Source organism: Harpia harpyja, chromosome 12 (assembly GCF_026419915.1).
Source record: "Harpia harpyja isolate bHarHar1 chromosome 12, bHarHar1 primary haplotype, whole genome shotgun sequence".
NCBI classification, from domain to species: domain Eukaryota; kingdom Metazoa; phylum Chordata; class Aves; order Accipitriformes; family Accipitridae; genus Harpia; species Harpia harpyja.
This window is the reverse complement of record NC_068951.1, coordinates 42,696,688-42,715,182: the sequence shown is the minus strand read 5'-3', so window position 1 is coordinate 42,715,182 and position 18,495 is coordinate 42,696,688. Positions and strand designations below refer to the sequence as shown.

General features: G+C 53.0%; 1 long non-coding RNA gene across 1 annotated transcript; it reads right to left on the bottom strand.

The window, feature by feature from the left end:
• Positions 1-5,010: 5,010 nt before the first annotated feature.
• On the bottom strand, positions 5,011-15,190 carry LOC128149167 (uncharacterized). Its single transcript, XR_008237554.1, has 3 exons — positions 15,135-15,190; positions 14,540-14,654; positions 5,011-5,226 (listed from the first exon to the last, which is right to left on the bottom strand). It is a non-coding gene; the product is annotated as an uncharacterized LOC128149167 (long non-coding RNA).
• Between the last annotated feature and the right edge of the window lie 3,305 nt (positions 15,191-18,495).

Here is an 18,495-nt window from a genome sequence, read left to right as displayed (position 1 = left end):
CGGGAGGCGGGAGCGGCGCGGCGGGACCTGGCGGGGAAGCTCCCGCCTCCCCGGGAGGGGTGGGGGCGGTCCCGGCGGAGGCCACGCCCACGACACACCCCTTAGCCACGCCCATCGGTGCGAGTGTGCCGCGTTCCCGCCGCTCGTGTATGCACAAGTGGGGACGTGGGCTGTACGCGTCCCGATGTCTGGCTGGTATAAGGCACACACGCCCCAGGTACTACGGAGGTGCTACGGTATGTCAGATACGTCCTGCAGAGAGGTGTGTGTACGCACACTCGTGCGCCTGGTGCACACGCACAGCGCACTCACGTACGAGGTACGTGCTGCACAGCTGCATACCTATATATGCACATATATCACACATACACACACGCTCTCTCAGTATAGATACAGATATATATAGCATACCTTCATAAATATATATATACTCTCCATATACCGGACATACTAGGTATTACATATTAGAAAAGACTAGAGGTATGGTATACACATACTAGATACAGAGTGTCTATAGGTATATGTCATTATATACAGTAAAAACACCTCACCTCTGCACACACGGGGCGTCTGGGTACAGCCCTCACACCCGCCGGCGGTGGCAGGGACAGGGGGTCCACGCTGCCGGGGGACGGGCAGGTTGTGCCCCGACTCGGGCACACCGGCCCCATAGGTTGGCACCGCCATCGGCTTCCCGGCTGGTGCCGTACGGGAACCCAGGGAACGCAAGGGCGGGAACGCGCTGCCTTTGACGCTGCCGCCGGTACCGTTCCCATTTCCCTTTTGCTAACCCTGCGGGCAGGCAGGGTGCGAGGACTGCCAGCGCCCAGGGACGCCTTGGCATCACCCGCCCTCCTCTGCCGGTGGGAAACGCCGTGGGCAGCTCCGCGCGCTGCCGGCGAGTTCGGGAAGGGAAAATGCCAGATGCAGCCCTCGCGGTTGGCATGTCAGGATCTGCCTCTGCGGTGCTGGCAGAGCTGCCTATTAAAAAAATAAAATGAAATAGAATTAAAAAAAAAAACAACAGCCTAAACCTGCAGCAGCACATAAGTCTTTGGGGTTTTTTTTTTGAAAAAAAGGGAATATAGGCTTCTCCACCAGAAGCATTTTGGTAATAAAGTGCTCCTGGAGCATCTAAGGTGACCCTAGCATCGGAGCAAACCTCACCAAACGGCACGCACCTCTGCAGGGCAGTGAAAGATCCCTGCGAGAGCCTGCCGAGCCCAGCAGCCAGGGCTGCATGGGGATTTCCAGGCCTCCAGGTGGGCTCTAGACAAGGAAACCCTTGCACGCTCTTGCACGCCCTTGCACGCCCTTGCACACCCTTGCACACTCTTGCACACCCTCGCTCCCCAGCCCTGCCCCGCTGCCTCCCAGCCGAGCACACCAGGCTGGAAACATCCAAAGTCCTCTCGGCTTGCGCCCGGACGAGCGAAGCCCTTTGGAAAGAAGGTGTTTTCGACGTGTTTGTTTTAAAGCTATTTGTCTTATGCCAAAAGCTCATCCGGCCCCGGCCCAGATCTCAGCATTGCCCTCCTCCCCTCGTGCCAACCCCAAAGCGGCTCCTGGGCACAGGGGGGGTGTGGGGTCACCCTTTGGGTGTCTGCCCAGGGCACACACCAGAAAAAAAGATAAGCTCTATAAACAAGCATGAGTATATAAGTAAACATAGTCTCAAAATGCTGTTCCAGGTGCCCTTGAAGTGCTCAGCTCCCATGTCCTCCCACAGTGGGTATGGATGAGCTGGATGTGGCATCGGGAGCCCCGCCGGCGCTGGCCCTCTCCCCTGTGCATCCAGCCACGGTCCCCAGTTGCCACCGCATCCTGCCAGCCCCATGCTGCCAAACAATTCCAGAAAATCCATATTCCCAGGAAAACACATGCGCAGAGCTCATGGGAACAAGCTATACGGCTTAGGCTGCAGAGGGTGTTTGTAAAACGGTGATCGAAACCCAACCAAATGAAAAACCATTTGATGTGAGATACTGGAAAAGCGACATAAAGGGTTAGTTTAGGCAGAGATGAAAATGCCAGCGAAGTCGCCGAAGGAAATCCCCTTGCAAGCAACACCCTGCTACCGGGCCAGGCACTGGCAAGTCCAGCCTGGAACAAACTAAAGGAGGTGGAAAAAGTTCATGGAACAAAGACACAAGTCTGAAAGTGAAAATAAATGCCCACAATAGGACACAATGGAGAGTAAATCAGAAAAAAAAGCAAGGCAGAAGAGAAATGGAAGATGGCTATGTGATGCAGAGGGCTTGGGCCGGTGGTTTTGTTTTGCCCGGCCCCATCCCTTGACAGCCACTCAGAGCTTGCCAAGGGTGGCTGTCCTGAACCATTATTTTCCTGACTTTTTCCAAACATCCTCACACTGAAATGAAAAGATATATTCATGCAATAAACATCCTGATAACTATGCCAACACAAAGTATTCATAAATTATCCCGGGGCCGGCCCAACCCAGCGCACATTGTTTGTAGAGTCACACAGCAGCTGTATCGCTTGGTCCAAAATACTCAAATTAAGTCTTTTCCTTCGAGAGCCTGATTCACCACTAGCACATACTGGTCCAGTTTTGCATCAGCAACCCTTTGCCAGTTTAAACTGGAGTCATGCAGTGGTGAAGCAAGGCTTGAATTCAGTTTCCCGAAGCATAAATCATCTTTCTTTCAAGGACAGGGACAGAACCGATAGCAATTTAGGGGTAGCTTTAATGGCACTTGCTAAGGTAGTCCTTCCCACGGAAAGAGAAAGTTGGACTGTTAATTGCACCCCGGGACAAGTCCGCGCCGGCAGCACTGGGGGTTTTCCTGCCTCTCCTCTCCGAGACGAGGCACGTGAGTTGCCCATCGCCGAGGTCTGCCGGGGGAAACCGCCACGGGCGGCTGACCAAGCCTCCGTGGAGGATTCGGGACGCAGAGTCTGAGATGCCTTCGGCTTTTTCCGAGGGTGCCAGACACTCGTCACCTAAAAACCAGGCTCTGTTTGAACTGTTCAGGCAGGGCACCGCGACCGCAGCCATCCAGAGCCATCATTTTCACCCTCCTACGACTCCTCCCCGATTGTAGATACATCCCCCAGACCCCGTGTGGGTCCCAGCCGTCAGGCAGGGAATGAGCAACGCCGCTTCCACAAGAGACTACCCGATTTTACAAGTGGGGACAAATCATATAAACACAGTACCTGTACCAAATATGAGGAGAGTAGCAGTTTGTCTGAGTGAGACGAGGCTCCCCTGACAGATTTGACCAGGGTTTTCAGAAGCAGGTTTTTCAGCACAGAAGTTGATAATGACACTATTATTATTATTACTACTACTACTTAGAACAGTCTACACATATGCTTTTTGGGTAGTATTCGAGCAACTAATGTATTTGCCAGAATACTTACAGAAAACAAGAAAGAGACATAAAGAAAACTGATGTAAATGCTCCTGAATAGTCCACTTTGTGGTCCCAGATATTTTTCTGCCCAAGCCTGCCATGACAACACTAAGTCACAAGGCTGCAGGATTTTCAGTGCTCAGTGGACTCATATTTTTGAAGAAAAGCTCGATCAGCGACCAGTTGTACTTGCTGTTTTCGGTTGGCCATGCACCATCCCAGTACAACAGTGCATGTGTTCCAGCCATGTATGGGATCATTAAAGTGTATGCAAAGCGAGAGAATTTGTTTGAAAGTATTCAAAGAATAGCTATTCACATATTCATACAGGAATTTGTGAGAGTACCCTGTGCCAAACTTAAAATGTGGGCTGTAATTGTTAGCTTAGGACAGTACATTATACTGTACAGTTAAATCCCCTTTGTCAGGAAATTGAGATCTTTTCATTCAAATGACAAACGAGTCACATACTTTGCATGCGATCCCTTTGCAGTTAGCTTAAGCGTGGAATTAGCCATGTTCAAATTGCAGGGGCAGCATCCCATCAGTCTTCCAAAGCCCGGCACTTTTCCTTATTCATACATGTCCCTCATGCCCCTGCTCACCAGCTCACCTTGGAACCCCATCGCCAGCTTCGCCTGAGCACAGGCCAGGTCGTTATTCATTATTATGAAATTAGATTTTTTCCTCTCCAGCTCTTGCTCGAGCCTCAAGTTAAGCACACTCTTCCTGCAGCTGCAGGACCGTTCCGTACTGATAGCAGCAGAATTAGGTCCTCCCCCTGAAAGTAAGGGATCAATTTTAATACTGTAAATTTCCGATTGCTACGGCTTCCTCCTCGGAACCATTAGATATCGCAGCAACACATCTTGATTCAAGGTGAAACCATCCCCTAAATATTTTCCTATAGCTTGCTGCTATTACATTTGCTTATCTGACAGCGAGAGTCGCCTTTCCATAGGCGATAGGCTCAGGGGTTGGTGCATGGCTCCAGCAGTTAGCAGCTGGGGGGGGGGGGTGACGAGGGGGAACGGAGCCCACCAGTGCCAGGATCAGGCCCAGCGGTCCCGGGCGATGGACGGGGGGGCCTTGGACCCACCGTTGAAGAAAGGCCGTGGCGTTGCCGTTCCCTGCGGCAGCTTTGGCAGCCCACAGCGGTGGGAGCCAGGCAGCCGGCCCGTGCCCCAAACAGGGTGCTGCGCCTGCACCCCCTGTGCCCCCCCCCCATCCCGGGCCTGCGAAAGAGCGTAAAAAAAATTAATTGTGCTCGCAGGATCCCCAGACTGTCGTACCCCAGACCCTTCCACCGACTCCTGTCCATCTCAGAGGTGCCTGGCCAGCCCCCCCGTACCTGCTGCGGAGGGACAGAGATGCCAAAAGCAGCCCCAGGAAAGGGGGAGCTGAGGAAGGGGAGGAAGAGGAGGGAGCTTTGCCTGGTCATTAGGGCAACAGGATTAATTAGCGGAGGTGCCGCGGGCTGGTGGGTTTGAGATGGGTGCTCCCCAGGGCTGGCTGCCGCTGGTCCCCAAACCCCTTTACTGGGCACTCGCCCCCCAACCTCTTTACTGGGGACTTGTCCCCAAACCAGCATCCTTCTGGCCGCCGTTAAAGCGATCCTTACCGGCACCAACCGAAACCTTCCTGCAGATGGCACCAGCTCCCCGGGCCCGGACCCGCCGCCCCGCGGGGGTTCCGCGCCCGCCCGGCCGCTCCGCACCCGCGCAGCTCCGCGCCCGCCTCTGCCGTCGGCTGGTTTAGGGGTCACGAACGCTCGTCGGCAAAAATTATAGCTCGTTGGGGGGCGGGGGGGGGGGGGAAGGAGGAAGGGGAAAGGGCCCATTTCCTAAAAAAAAAAAAAAATAAATAAATTAAAAATTAAATTCCTGTTTCATTGCGGGGCGGTAGCGTTACGGAGGAGTCAGTGCCCGGCTGCCGCTAAATGGGGGGTGCGGGGTGGGCTGGTTAATCACGTCCTAAAGGTACGAGTGGGCTCAGATACAGTTTTTATTCAACTCCCAATGCTTCATTTTTCTATTACAGTAGATTCTCTGGCCAGATCTTATACAGTGTGCATAAAACATCCAGCCCCATATATGCCCCAGCATTTGATAAATCAATCTCACACTCGCTTTTTTGACAGCTGGACCTTTGGGAACCTTTTTTTTTTTAATTGAAAATATTTACATTAAAAAGCACAATTCCTGGTGACCTGGCTCCAAAAGCGCCGCGGTGCTGTGTCCCTCCAGCACTGCCGGTGTGGGCTCTGATCTCCGCGCTGTCTCCCAGTGAAGCAGATGCTAACCCACTTGGAAATAAATCCAGATGCATTAAGAGGCTTTTTTGCTACTTTTGGGGGTGTGTGTGTGGGGGGGGTGTCTTAAAAAAAGTCAGGGACTGGCTGCTCCTTGCAGTAAGAGACCAAGTAAGGAGAGAGGAGGACTCTGAGCTGGGAAAGAAGAGGAAGGAAACCAGAGGGAATTGCTGGATGCAGCCAAAAGGACAGAGAAAAACTCTGGCTGCGGCCGGCAGCAGAGGGGAAGGGCGGCGGAAAGGCAGGTCAGCTGAGCACACGCGGGAAATGAAAATGAAAAGAGGAAAAATGGAGTTTTAGCCTCAGACATGTGTTAGCCTGTTCACTAAAATATATATTGCAGGGCACCACACGGTTTGAGGAGGTGGTGGTCAGAAAATCAGTGTTTCCCCTCGAAATGACATCCAGGGACCCCCAGGAGAGGTGACACGTCACAGCCATGACAAATATTAGCTGGATTTTAGCTCAAAAAATACAACCATAATCACCGGGGACGGATCCCAACGCCTCCATCTGCATCCTGCTTTATTTCTGATTTCATAATTGTGTACAGGCCTTTGTATAATATACAGGCATTAGCTGGTTTTAATTTCCACTAACTTTTCTGCAGACAGGCTTTTGTCTGGAAGCTATAAATGAAAGCATCACACATATATCACTACTTGTGATGTTGTGTTGTCACTTAGAGAAGTAATTACAAACAGCCATCTTCTTCTTCGAGGTGAAAAGGCCAGAAATACGTTGCTTGACTTCCTGCTACACAGAAATGGGTGAACATCTGTGTCTTGTCATTATACCACCTGTATTTACTCCATTCTGCTCCACGCCGTGTCCTCATCCTGGATTCCCAAGAGATGACAGAAATTGCGGGAGGCCTCGTAACATCTGCACTGAAGCACTTGCTGAGATGCGGTGCACGGCACGGGGAGGGAGGAGGATGCTCTGGGCCCAGAGTCTCACATTTTGAATCTCTTTTTTTTTTACCATATTAACTTGCAAAATGACAGGCGCACACTGCACATGAACCGTGTGCTTTGAGCTTTCCATTCGCTTCGAGAAAAACTATTTGGGGGTGGTGCGTGACCATCTCCATATCCCAAATCATACTCCAGCACTCCTGAGTACTCTGTTCTCCCCTACCATCAAAGCACCCTGCAGCTTGTTTTGTTAAAATGAAATCAATGCCATTTAATTGTCAAAAATGTTTTAAACCACTGGTATTTCAGAAAGTTACCCAGCGTGATCGGAATTAAGAGCTTTCCATGTGCCATCGCGTGAGCAATTGACAATTTGGGTCTCAGTGCTGCAAAGCTGCTGACACAGGAGGAACCCAAAACGAGTGGCTTTGCTGAGCGAGAACCAAACCTACAAAGCCGGGCCAGAAAAACCCCTTCCTCCACACCAAAATAATTAGAGCCATTCCAGCCTGCATTGAGACCATCAAACACACTTTGTGCTAAACTCTATTACTCACCGAAAATCTTGTTTCTTACATCTATTTTTGTCCATTTATGAAAAAATAAATCTGTCGTGCTATCTGGGCATGAAGTGGTGTGGGGCCACACTCGCTGCCTGTGCCCCCTCCCGCTCCCTGGGCCTGTTTTCCACCCCAAACCCTTGTCAGGGAAACCTGGGATACAAAGAATTCACCTGCCTGCATTTTCTTAAACCATAACCCAAACCAGAAACAGCCCAGGAAACCCTTGGAGATGTCCTGAGCAGGTCCCGTACCAACAGGGCTTCAGCTTACCAGCTGCCGGGCACACCAATAGTTTGAGCTGCCTTGGAAATGTTTGCGCAGATGGGAGCTGGGGTTACCAGTGCCATTCAGCATGTCCAAACTGGTGAGGCACCCATTAGCATCGTCAGGCAAGACACCACTGGAAAGGGTTATGAATTTAGCAGCGTACCAGTCAGATAACAAATCGATAGCAGAGTCATTAAATAATGGCTCTAAAAAGGCAATGAGTTAATTATAGAGCAAACAGACGGCGGCAACCCCACCAACAGCAGAGGGTACGACTAGTAAATCCCATCATGCGGGGGGTGACAAGGTGCCCCCCGGCCCACTGGTCCAGGCAGGTAGAGGGTAGGTTGGCACTGGGAATGGTAAAAATCAGCCAAGACCTTTATCTGTAGCAGCCCAACTGCTGGCAGGACTAATACATTTGTGTTGATTGATTATTCTGGAAGCGATGAAAGAAGCAAAAGCAATTTAACTAATTCAGTCCTTGGAGAATTAGCCAGCAATGTAATCTCTCCGGTATCAGTTGGCTCTGGTGTCTCTTCCCGGCGGCGCCGGTACCCACGGATCTGGGCTCCGCCAAGAGCCACTTTGGATGCTTTGGGGTTTTTTTTGCATTTTTTTGGTTTTGGTTGATTTCTGTGGAACCGGAGGTCGCCCAGCCCCACTCCGCATCCATGCCTGAGCTCAGCATCCTGCCCGCTGCCCCTTTCCCTGTCCCCCCCCAGCCTCGGTAGGGCTGAGCTTCGCAGCACGGCGTGGCGGGGTTTTCTTCTCTCGACAGCAAAACCCTCATACATTTTCCATATTTTTACCCTGACTTTCAGCATTCAAAGGTCAGCTCCCCCAGATGCAACCGAACTAATAAATCCAGCCTGCGCAGAAAGCCGGGGCTGGCTCGGCGGTGGGGAGGATGCGGCAAATCTGCTATTTCGGCTTGACGGGACCCACACACCTCATTTCCCAACACGGAATATTTGCCCTTTTAACACCCAGACCCACCAGTATGTGGGCTGCCGAAAAGGGACCCACCGAAGCCCAGCTGCGTGGTGGCCGGCAAGACCCCCCCCCAGGCCCAAAGAGCGGACCCAGAGGGGGGGGACCATGCCGGGGCCTTTCCAGTTTGCCGCGCCGCCTCCGAGGCCGGCGTAGTTATTTACGGCGTGTAAATGCCACGGTTAAAAATAGCAGGGTCAAACCTCCCCTGCCCCTTCATCCTCCCTCCGTGGCTGCCGCCTCCACGCTGGCCCCCCCCCAACCTCAGCATCCTCATCCCTCCCTCGTACGCTTTTCCAAAGCGAAGCGCACGGGGCTGCTTGGTGGGATGCTTCCCCACCGAGCGCGCAGCCCCTCGTCTGCCCCGGCACGGCTATCACCCCCCTCCCAACAAAACAGCTGGCAGGTTTTTCTCCCTTTTTTTTTTTGATTTTTTTAACAAGCTACTGACCTGCTGCTCAGGCGATGCCCTGACCGGCCTCGTTGGATTTACCCCCAGCAAAATCCCTCCGGCTGCAGCGTGTCACCGGTGCACGGGGAGCTCCGGGGAATTTGGGCCGTTGCTGACAAAACTGGGGTGAGAAATGTTTAGTTTAGTAAAAGTAAAGCATCTTCAGACAGAAGGGAAGAGCGAGAGGGGAACGGGAGAGGGTTTTCAGCAAGACGGTGCATCGTCCCACTCTCAGTGACACCCACGTCCTCCGTGGCGGTGGGTTGCACGAAAACTGGGGTCACCCGAAATTCCTGGGTGGGATGGCAGAAAAGCAGCCGGGTTGCAGCCAAGGTGACCCCGCTCGGGCTGCAGGAGCTGCCGGAGGGGAGGAACGTCCCGGAGCATCCCCAGGGGCGAGCACCCCCGGCTGCACCCCCGTTGCGAGCAGACAGACATTATTTCACCTCCTGATGCTCGGGGTGAGCTTGGGATGCGCGAAGGCAGCCGGCGAGGGCCCAGCCAGCTGGGAACAGCTCCTTCGTGTGCCTTCTGACTCATGCGATTCGTGGGGGTGGCAGAAAAACCGCTCCGAGAGAAAAAGAAATGGGAAAGAATCCGTTGCTATATTTAACCACAAATAATAGGAAGAGGCTGAGATTTTGGGCTAGGTTGTAAATAACAGTGAGATGAAATCATCTCAGAAATTCATGACTGGATCATGGCAGCCTCTTGAGAAATGGCATGACTAACGAGGACCGTGGCTTGGAAAAATGTTGCCCCCTGTAAAAAAAAAAAATTCAAAAAATAGTTTTTTGGTTATTCCAGACCACTGCAGCGATCCTTCCAACTGTGACAAATTGTCCTTTATTGCCTTTTGGTTGTTACTGCATTTTAATACATTTCAGCATTTCTGTGTTCAGCTGCTCATACATCCATCCGCCGCACGCTGGCCATCCAGCCTCCTCCCTGCCTGCAGCCACCGGCCGCTCTGCCAGGGGTCTCGCTGTCATCGCAGGGGTTCAAATTAAATGTGGGCTAAAGGATGGTGTTGGATCAAGGGTATAACCCTGGAATAATTTTTAGAAATTAATATAATTTGATTCAGAAGAAAAACAGCCATTGGAGCAAATCACCCTTATTATATGAGCATTATAGGAAGAGATGTTCATTATTTGTAACACTAAAAGCCTCAGCCAAAACTCACTGCGTGAATGGGAGCCTTTCCACAGAGTCAAAGGTTTCAAGCCCTTATTGCAAGGAATTATTGCAAGGGGAGAACTAGTGCGATCCAATCTTCCTAATGCTTCTTTTTAGTAGAAGGAATAAAATAGAATACGTGAACTGCAACACGCCATCTGGAAAGCCTGACAACACATTTGATATCGATATCATTGGCCTGCGACATTTCCACCTTTTATTTATTTGAAGAAAATACGTTTCATTTCTGGAGGACATCCAAACTTGTTAACAGAAGAACTGACCTAGCTCAGGAAGGAATCAGAGTCATGCAGGAGTGTTTCGGCCTCTCTCCCTCACTTTCTCTTGTTTTTTAATAGTCTAACAGCAAATATTTGCTGGCAGTAGGGATTTCTGAGCTGTGAGGTAATGGGTTTTTTTTTACATATGCAGAGTCATCTTCTTGTTTCTTAAGCCCTATTGCAGTTAAAGATGTGCTTGAAAAATGTGAAGCAATAGATCTCAGCTTCGTAAGTTTAATTCAAGCAATGTAGAGCTTTCCCTGAGCAGTGCTCCCAGCTCGCTGCCGATGGGCTTTCTGAAGACCTTCTTCAGCAGTTTTTACAAAAACGTTAAAACCCACGTATTCTTTATTTCAGCAGACCGTTGCAAAGACGGCCGCGGATATTATGATACCATTGAAGCTGCGAGGGCTGAGCTTGTTTCTATCTACAATCCAGATCGTCACCCAAAGCTGCGCTTTCCTCCATCAATCCGTGGGATTATTCCTGCTACCAAATACTGCTCACCACGTGTGAGGCTTTCAGAGCCTTGCCCAAAAAGAGAAACCTCAGCTTCATTATGTTCTTTCCAATTAGTTTTCCCATATTTGGGGGAAAACATGTAAGAGAAAAGGAAATGCAGATGTGAAGCATCATTGTACAAAGAGCATTTCAGGTAGCAGGGTCCCGTGAAGGCGAGTTCAGAGTTCCACAAATGCTAATGGTTGTGGGGACAATTACGCGCACTATAAAATAATTATTTTGCCAGGTCAGCTCTTTGGCACCATTTGAAAGATCTGAAAGTCAAGTATTTAATGATCCGCTACTCCAAATGGATCGATGTATTTCTGCAAGGGGTCATTTGCAGGATCGATAATTGTGCATCCCCTGCAAAACTGGAGAAAATCAACTTCTAAAGCTCCTTCCCAGAAACCGCTCGGCGGCCCTGGAGTTTGCCCGAGACTCCAGGCAGCCGCAAAGTGGGTTTCTCACAGCTTGGAAAAAGAGCAGATTTCAGGAGGGGGGAGGCACGATGTGGCCGCTAACGATGATTTATTCATGCTCAGGACTCCCGGTGCTGCCCCAGTGCTCTGTTGTGCTTGGGGGGCAGAAGAAAACTCCTCGCAGGCCTGGGAACAGCGCTGGCCATCAGCCCAGACCACCCCAGGCTGCCACGAAGCTCCTGACCAGCATCCAGAGGAGGAGGAGGAGGAGGAGGAGGAGGAAGCGTGAAATAGGAGACCCGTTTGGGTGGGCGAGATCTTCCCATCATCACTGGTGTTTGGACTGGCTGCATGGGGAGAAATGGTTCCCCTTTACTCATATTCTGTGTCAACACTGAAAAATGAAAATAAATAAATAAAATATTTTTTTTATATATATATATATATATATAAAATACATATATATAAAAATAAAAGAAAATTCATGCGGGAGTTCTCACAACCAAACTTATGCTGGCCTTTTTTGCTGGGAAACTAATACCTGTGACAACATGCCCTGGTTTTTCAGCTCCCCACCTGCGGGTAGTTTCCCAGAAAACTGTTTCTCTTTCTTCCCCCATTGTCAGTGAGGTTTTTCCCCTGGCCGTGACCCTTCCCAGCTCCGGATGAGTGCTTGCGGCTGCATCCCGGCCGTGGCATGGCGGTGGCAGGGGGACAGTGATGGGGATGGGAGGATCAAGATGCGGGGGGGGTGAGGAGCCGTGGAGGTGCTGTGCCACGGTGCCTGTGCCTGGTCTGTAAGTCTCGCTCCCAAGTGCGGTAACCAGGGTCTTACTTGGTGTTTTGAGATCTAAAGAGGCCACCGTTGCAAACAGTTAAACGATAGAGGCATCTGTGGATGTGCAATTAAAAGAATGTATGTTACAGCATCCTGATGATTTTCAAGACTACTTCTGACAAACATCTGGGCCATCCCATCTGTAATTTCATGTCTCTTTCATCAGTGAGAAAGGTTACAGCGATACAGAAAGCATCTTGAACTGCCTAAGAGCGATGCTGCTGCTAATAGAAACAATGCCTTGCTTTACTATTGCACTCCCGTCCCTGTCAAAAACACTTGCAGGATGATGCAGAAGCCTGGCATTCAAAGAGTCAGTCGCCTGGAAAAAAAGGCAACTAATTTTTGATCTAACCAGAAGAAACCTCTCAGAGCACGCTGGGACTGCTCCGGCACACAGGGACGCTTGCCGCTCTTCAGTAGCTGATGGCATTGATTTGCCAGAAGCTTTCAGTGCTATGGATCAAACGAAAGTTCAAACTGTTGAATTTGAGCTTTCATATAGATGTAATTAACTGATTGTAGGCTCATTAAAGAGAATTACAAGGCGAGCGATGAGGTTTGAACCCCAGACTCTCCTGACTGCTTTGACGTGCCAAGCCTGAGCATCACCTCCAAAACGCACATCCCCGCTCCGCAGGCAGAGAGCTGCCCCCGTGCCGCCGGCTGCACCCGGGGGACCCCGTCCCGTCTCCACGTCACCAGCACAGCCCGGCCCACAGCATCTCTTCCCCCAGATGTGGCGAATCACCACATCTGGCCCCCACGCTCAGCGCATCTCACGGGAGCCTCTGCCGCCTCCGTCCTCACCTCGAGTGAGTCAGGAAAAAAAATCTTTGCATTCCCCGGCCGGACCACCGCCTGCGGGTGAGCCGGACTGCAGGTGGGTGTTTATCGCCCTGTTTCGAGGTCTGGCATGTGGAGGAGGAGAGGTGAGGGCTGCTCCCCCAGGGAGCTGAGCGGGGGGGGGGTTGCTGCATCCCAGTTTTCACTGTCCCAGTGCTGCCGCCTCCCCAGCCAGGCCAGCTCAGTGGTCCAGCTCCCTGCCCAGTGACGGGGCCACTCGGGGTCCCAGGGAGCAGGTGAGCAGCCCCTACACCGTGCTGGCCCTCAGCAGAGCAGCCACGCTTCCAAAAATCACCTATCCCTCATCCCCGTTAGTACCCGCAGCCACCTACGACTTCATCGCTCACATCGGTGCCACCAATTGCTGCTGGTTGAACCGATTACCCCTGCCCGCTCACCATACCCACACCAGAACCCGCAGCCGGGCAGAAGACACTCTCCATACATTTCCAAAAGCCCAACCAGCAGCTGACCCAGCTCCACCGATGCATCACCCCGAATCCCCCCCAAACCCGCAGAGGATGCAGCATCTACACCCGTAGCTGCCCCAGGATGGCTGCAGGCATCCCCACGCAGCCGCCGCGCCACCGGGGACGAGTCCCCTGGCCCTGACCCCACGCCGGGAGCTGGTATTTCTGCATTTTCCCAAGCCAGGCGTGGGGCTGTGGGAGCTGGGGCTGCTGGAGTGAGTGTAGCTGCATACCAGGATTTTAATTCTTATTTCTTCTTGCTATTACGGCATCCTGTTCCCTCCAGCCACGGTTTTCCTCATCAGATGGGGCGCAGAGCCGATCCTCAGTCCCTTCTGCAGGCTGAGCACCGAAGCCCGGCCCACGGCGCATGCTGGAGAACCAGCCAAAACGTTAGCTTTAACGAGCTATCAACAGGCTTTAATATTTCATAGCGCTCTGATTGCGGAGTTACAGCTTATCAGAAATGTTGTTAAAATGCGGCGCTTTATTAATGGATAGGTAGGCTTTGCTGGGCGCCCTGCTGTTTACTCACTGTTGTATTTGCCTTGAAAAAACCACACTGGTTATTATCAAGAGTCTGAAGTAAATGCAGCCCCAGGCACGGCAGGGAGCTGCTGCTGGTGCTCAGGATCCCCGATCCTGCCGGCCACGGGCTGGGACATGTCCCGGAGGCAGAGGGTCAGGGTCTCCGCGGCCACCCCCTCGTGTGGGGTGGCAAAGTCGGTGTTGCTCGGGCAGGTCGGTTCTAAAGCAGCTGGGGCCGGGGCTGTGCCCCCCTCCTGCCTCGGCTCCATGCCTGAAGCCCACCTTTCCCGCAGTTCCCAGCTCCAGCATCCTTCTGCAGGGAGAAATGCCTATAAAGTGAGGAAATGTATGCAGAATAAACCCCTGAAGATACAGAAAGAAGCCGTGGTTTCTCATTGCTTGCCAGAAGCTCAGCACCATCGACCCCCTCCTTCCTTTCAGATTATTTTTATGCAAACTTTGCCCAATGCTGTATCGCTGCTGAGAATCTTTTCTTCCCATCTTTGTTCCTGAGCACCATAAAATCTGTGATAGATACACTAGGCATGAATTACCCAAATGTAGGGATGACAGCAGAAGTATCACTTACAGATGTCAGCAACGAAATCGTCGCAGGTCGAGTAAACAGGACAAAGGAAACGAATACATCACACGATGGTCACGTAGGTGGGTTAGCTGCTGCATATCAGATTTGGCATGATCACCTAAAAGGAAACCAAGCAGAAAAGTACTGGTCATTTTTTGCCATGTTTCATATTAGTAAGTTTTTCCGTGACTAGATGAGACCTCCGTCTCCTCTCCCACTTGCCAGAGAAGTTTTGCAATTGAGCTGAGGGTAATCGGCAAAGAACACAGCCGAGGGTCTGCAATTATGGGAGCCGAATAAAGTGGTGGATTGGGTCTCCAGAAGTGCAGGCAATGGTCACAGCCAGGTGACATGGCGAACCCCTGGTCTCGCCAACAGGCAAAAAGCTGTGAAACCTTAATGGTAGGAATAAAAACCAACGGAAAGAATGAATGAAGAGCTTACTCTCTTCTGTGCCTTGCACAGGTGCCAGGGAGCCAGCCTGTCACTGCCCAGCTCCGATGCTGCAGTTGTCCTTTTTAAGTGGCAAAATCAGCGGTAGCCTCTGCACCTTGCATTTCCCCTCCCACAGGTTGCTCAGGGCTCAGGTATCACTTACCATCATGTTCTTGGGTGCCACTCCTCATCCCTGCGTCCTCGGGTACCACTCATCCCAGCATCCTTGGGTACTGCTCATCCCCGCATCTTCAGTTTCATCCTACATCCTTCAGTATTGCTCATCCCTGCGTCCTTGGGTGCCACTCATCCCTGCATCCTTGGGTGCCACTCATCCCTGCATCCTTGGGTGCTGCTCATCCCTGTGTCCTCGGGTACCACTCAACCCTGCATCCTGGGATACCGCTCATCCCCGCATCTTCAGGTTCATCCCATGTGCTCGGGTATTGCTCATCCCACATCCTTGGGTACCACGCATCCCTGCATCCTTGGGTACCACTCATCCCCATGTCCTCAAGCACAGACGATCCCTAGCCAGGGATCCTGTCCCCACTCGGGGAAGATACATTTCAGCTCGGTGGTAAGTTTTGGGGCACATTTAGCGTGCAGCTCGGGTGGCAGGGACGCCCCGTCGGTCACCCTGCTGGGAGAGGCCGGGGTAGGATGTGGGGCTGCCGGGCCGCCCAGGCACGGAGGCTGAACCTGGCCCGCTGCCCGGTCCCGCACCGCCGCTGTCCCATTAGCCCGTGAACCGCCGCCAAATGGCCTCATTAATTTTTCATCAAGGATAAAACCCGGCCCGGCGCGGATAAAACCCGGCTCTGCCGGCGGGAGGGGCGCGGGGTGCCAGCCCGCACCCACGGCCACGGGAAAAGCCACCGGCTCCGCGGAAGGTGCGCTCCGGGTCCGGAGACGGGTTGCGCGGAGGATGGCGGGCGGCCGGGGACCGGCTCCGTGCGGCCGGGATGGCTGCGGCGGGCTGGGGACCAGGACCGGTCCCGGGTCTGGGGTCGGGACCGGGAGGGCGGTGGGTCATTCCTGGCTTCCGCGGGCACGGTGGCTGGCACGGAGACTGGCGGCCTTGCTGGTTCTCCTGGCTCTGGTGGCCGCCGGCTGCGTCCTCCGTCGCCGAGCCTGCCCCGCGTCCCGCCGCCGACCCCTGCCCGCCCGCCGACGACCCCTGCCCGCTCCCGGTGCCGCCGCTCCGCCGCTGGAGGCCGGGGGTCCCGCCGCCGAGCCAGGACTGGAGCTGCCGCCGCTGCCCCGCTACGAGGAGGTGAAGCATCTGCCCAGTTACGAGGAGGCTCAGGGCTGTCCCTGCCGTCCCCCCCCCGGGGACGGGCAAGGGGACAGGGGGGTCTGCGGCTGAACCCCTCTCCCGCTGCGCACCCGCGGATGGGGCGCCGGGGGGGGGGGGAGATGGGCCGCCGGACAGGATGCCGGGGACCCCGGGGAGACGGGATGGCGGCCGTCCCCGGAGGGATGGGCAGCGGTCCCCAGGAGGGATGCGAGGCCAGACACGGAGGTCTTTCGGAGGGACAGAGCCACATTGCCTGGAGGGACATTGGGGACCCCCGGAGGAGAGGCTGTCCCCTGGGAATGTTGTCCACCGGGGTCCGCGGCGGGATGGCTCGCTGGACACCGGGCTCTGCAGAAGGGACGTGCAAGGTTCCCAGAGGGAATGTCGCTGTGCCTGGGAAGCAGATGGCTGGTGTTTCCAGTGGGACAGCCTGCGGGACGCTGGGGCTCCCCCGAGGGACACGCCGCAGTCCTGGAGGGACCTGCAGCCTGGGGAGCTCCTGGTTAAGAAGAGGGATAAGTCATCCGGGAGGAAGCTGACGTGGGGACGTCACCTCTGATAGAACGACATCACCGCCAGTACAACGCCATGCTCTTTGTGGGGTGATGGAAAGAGCCGGTTGCGGTTCAGCGCAGCATCTCCAGCTCTCCCCGCCTGGGCACGTGCCGTGGGCTCGGGAACGCCGGGTTTGCTCATCCGTGGAAGCAGCTGGAGAGCGTGGGCAGGGTCTGCACGGACACGGCTGCACGAAGCCGGCCTGACGGGGCGATCCTCGCACCTCCCGCACCCACGGGTGGCAGGGGTAGGTGCAAGCGTGGGGGAAAGCAAGATCAGGCTTTCCTCTTCGGCATCACGCAGCCGTTGTACATAAGCCTTGCCTTTGCCAGCAAGGTGACCTGAGTAAAACAACCTCCAATGCTTGCTAATAAAATATTAGCACCTTCTGGTACCATGTTTTTTATTTCACTGAGGTGACCTGGGATCACTTTTGCTCTAAGGGAAATCAATGGCCCAATCCAGCACAGGCCACACCAGACCTCGGTGCCAACCGCTGCCAGGTCTCCTGCCCACAAACCCTCCGAAAAACCAGTTACCTCGGTCTATGGGTCCCAGCTAAAGGGCTCCCAACGACAGCGAGCATGAGATACCCCTCCTCCCCTCGCAGGCAAGGTTGGTAAATAATCTTAGGTGTAAGAGAGCCATTCCTCATGCTACAGAACCGGGGCTTTGGATATATGTCAAAGACAGATATGGACATAGGTATCGATACGGGCATCTGAATTTTGAAATATTTCTTGCTGTGGCTTCTAAACATTTCTATATCACAGCTAAAAATGCTAAGACAGAAAGGTGTTCCCAGGTGCTGCATGAAATCCTCCTATCTAGTTGAAGTGGCAATCCTATTTTTACTGGAATTGAGATTAGGCCTTTTTTATACACTGCAGGGGACAGAGACAGCCGGAGGAGGAGGAGGACCTGAGATGGTTGTAACTCAGAGAAACCAGACCTGATCCTGCCACGCTTTCTCACCTGGAGCTTCTTGGGTTACGCTGACACGGGTCCTGGTGCAAAGACAGATTACGGCACTGGGAATAATGCCGAGTCTTCCTAACAAACAGGGAAAACGCCAAGGAACCCAAGCCTGCCTTTTTGTTTCTCCATCCCAACCAGGAGGGGTTATAAAACCTTCACTCCCACAAAGTGCCTGCAGTGCCAACGTTGAAGGAACAGCAGAATTGGTGGGGAAAGATCGATTCCTTTAGAATTTGCTTGACTTTTTCAGTGAAAACACTGATTTCCCCTGCTGTACAGAGTCTATTGTGAGTCAAAGTCCACTGATAAGGGGGGTTTCAGAATTTGTGGGTACTGCCAGCCTTCTGCATCCGCGGTGCCAAGGCAGGAGCAGTTTTGCACGCAACAAGGGCAGCATGTTCTTGAACAAAATATGATGCGTAACAGTAATTCTGTATCTTAAATAGCAACACAGAAATTAAGTACTCAACCTAATGCTGTGTAACTCGGTCGCCAGCCCCACACCTCCAGGGGAAGTTTGGAAGCTCCTGCCCATGGCAGTTTATTCTGAGTGAGCCCAATGAATTTAGTGCCTCAAAATCCCAGGGCATCGCTTTTGGAAGCGCCAGCGAGGCAGAGAAAATGCTCTGTTTCAAAATGTGCAATTTTAAATCTCAAAAGCCAGTGGACTGACTATATTACTTTTAAAAGA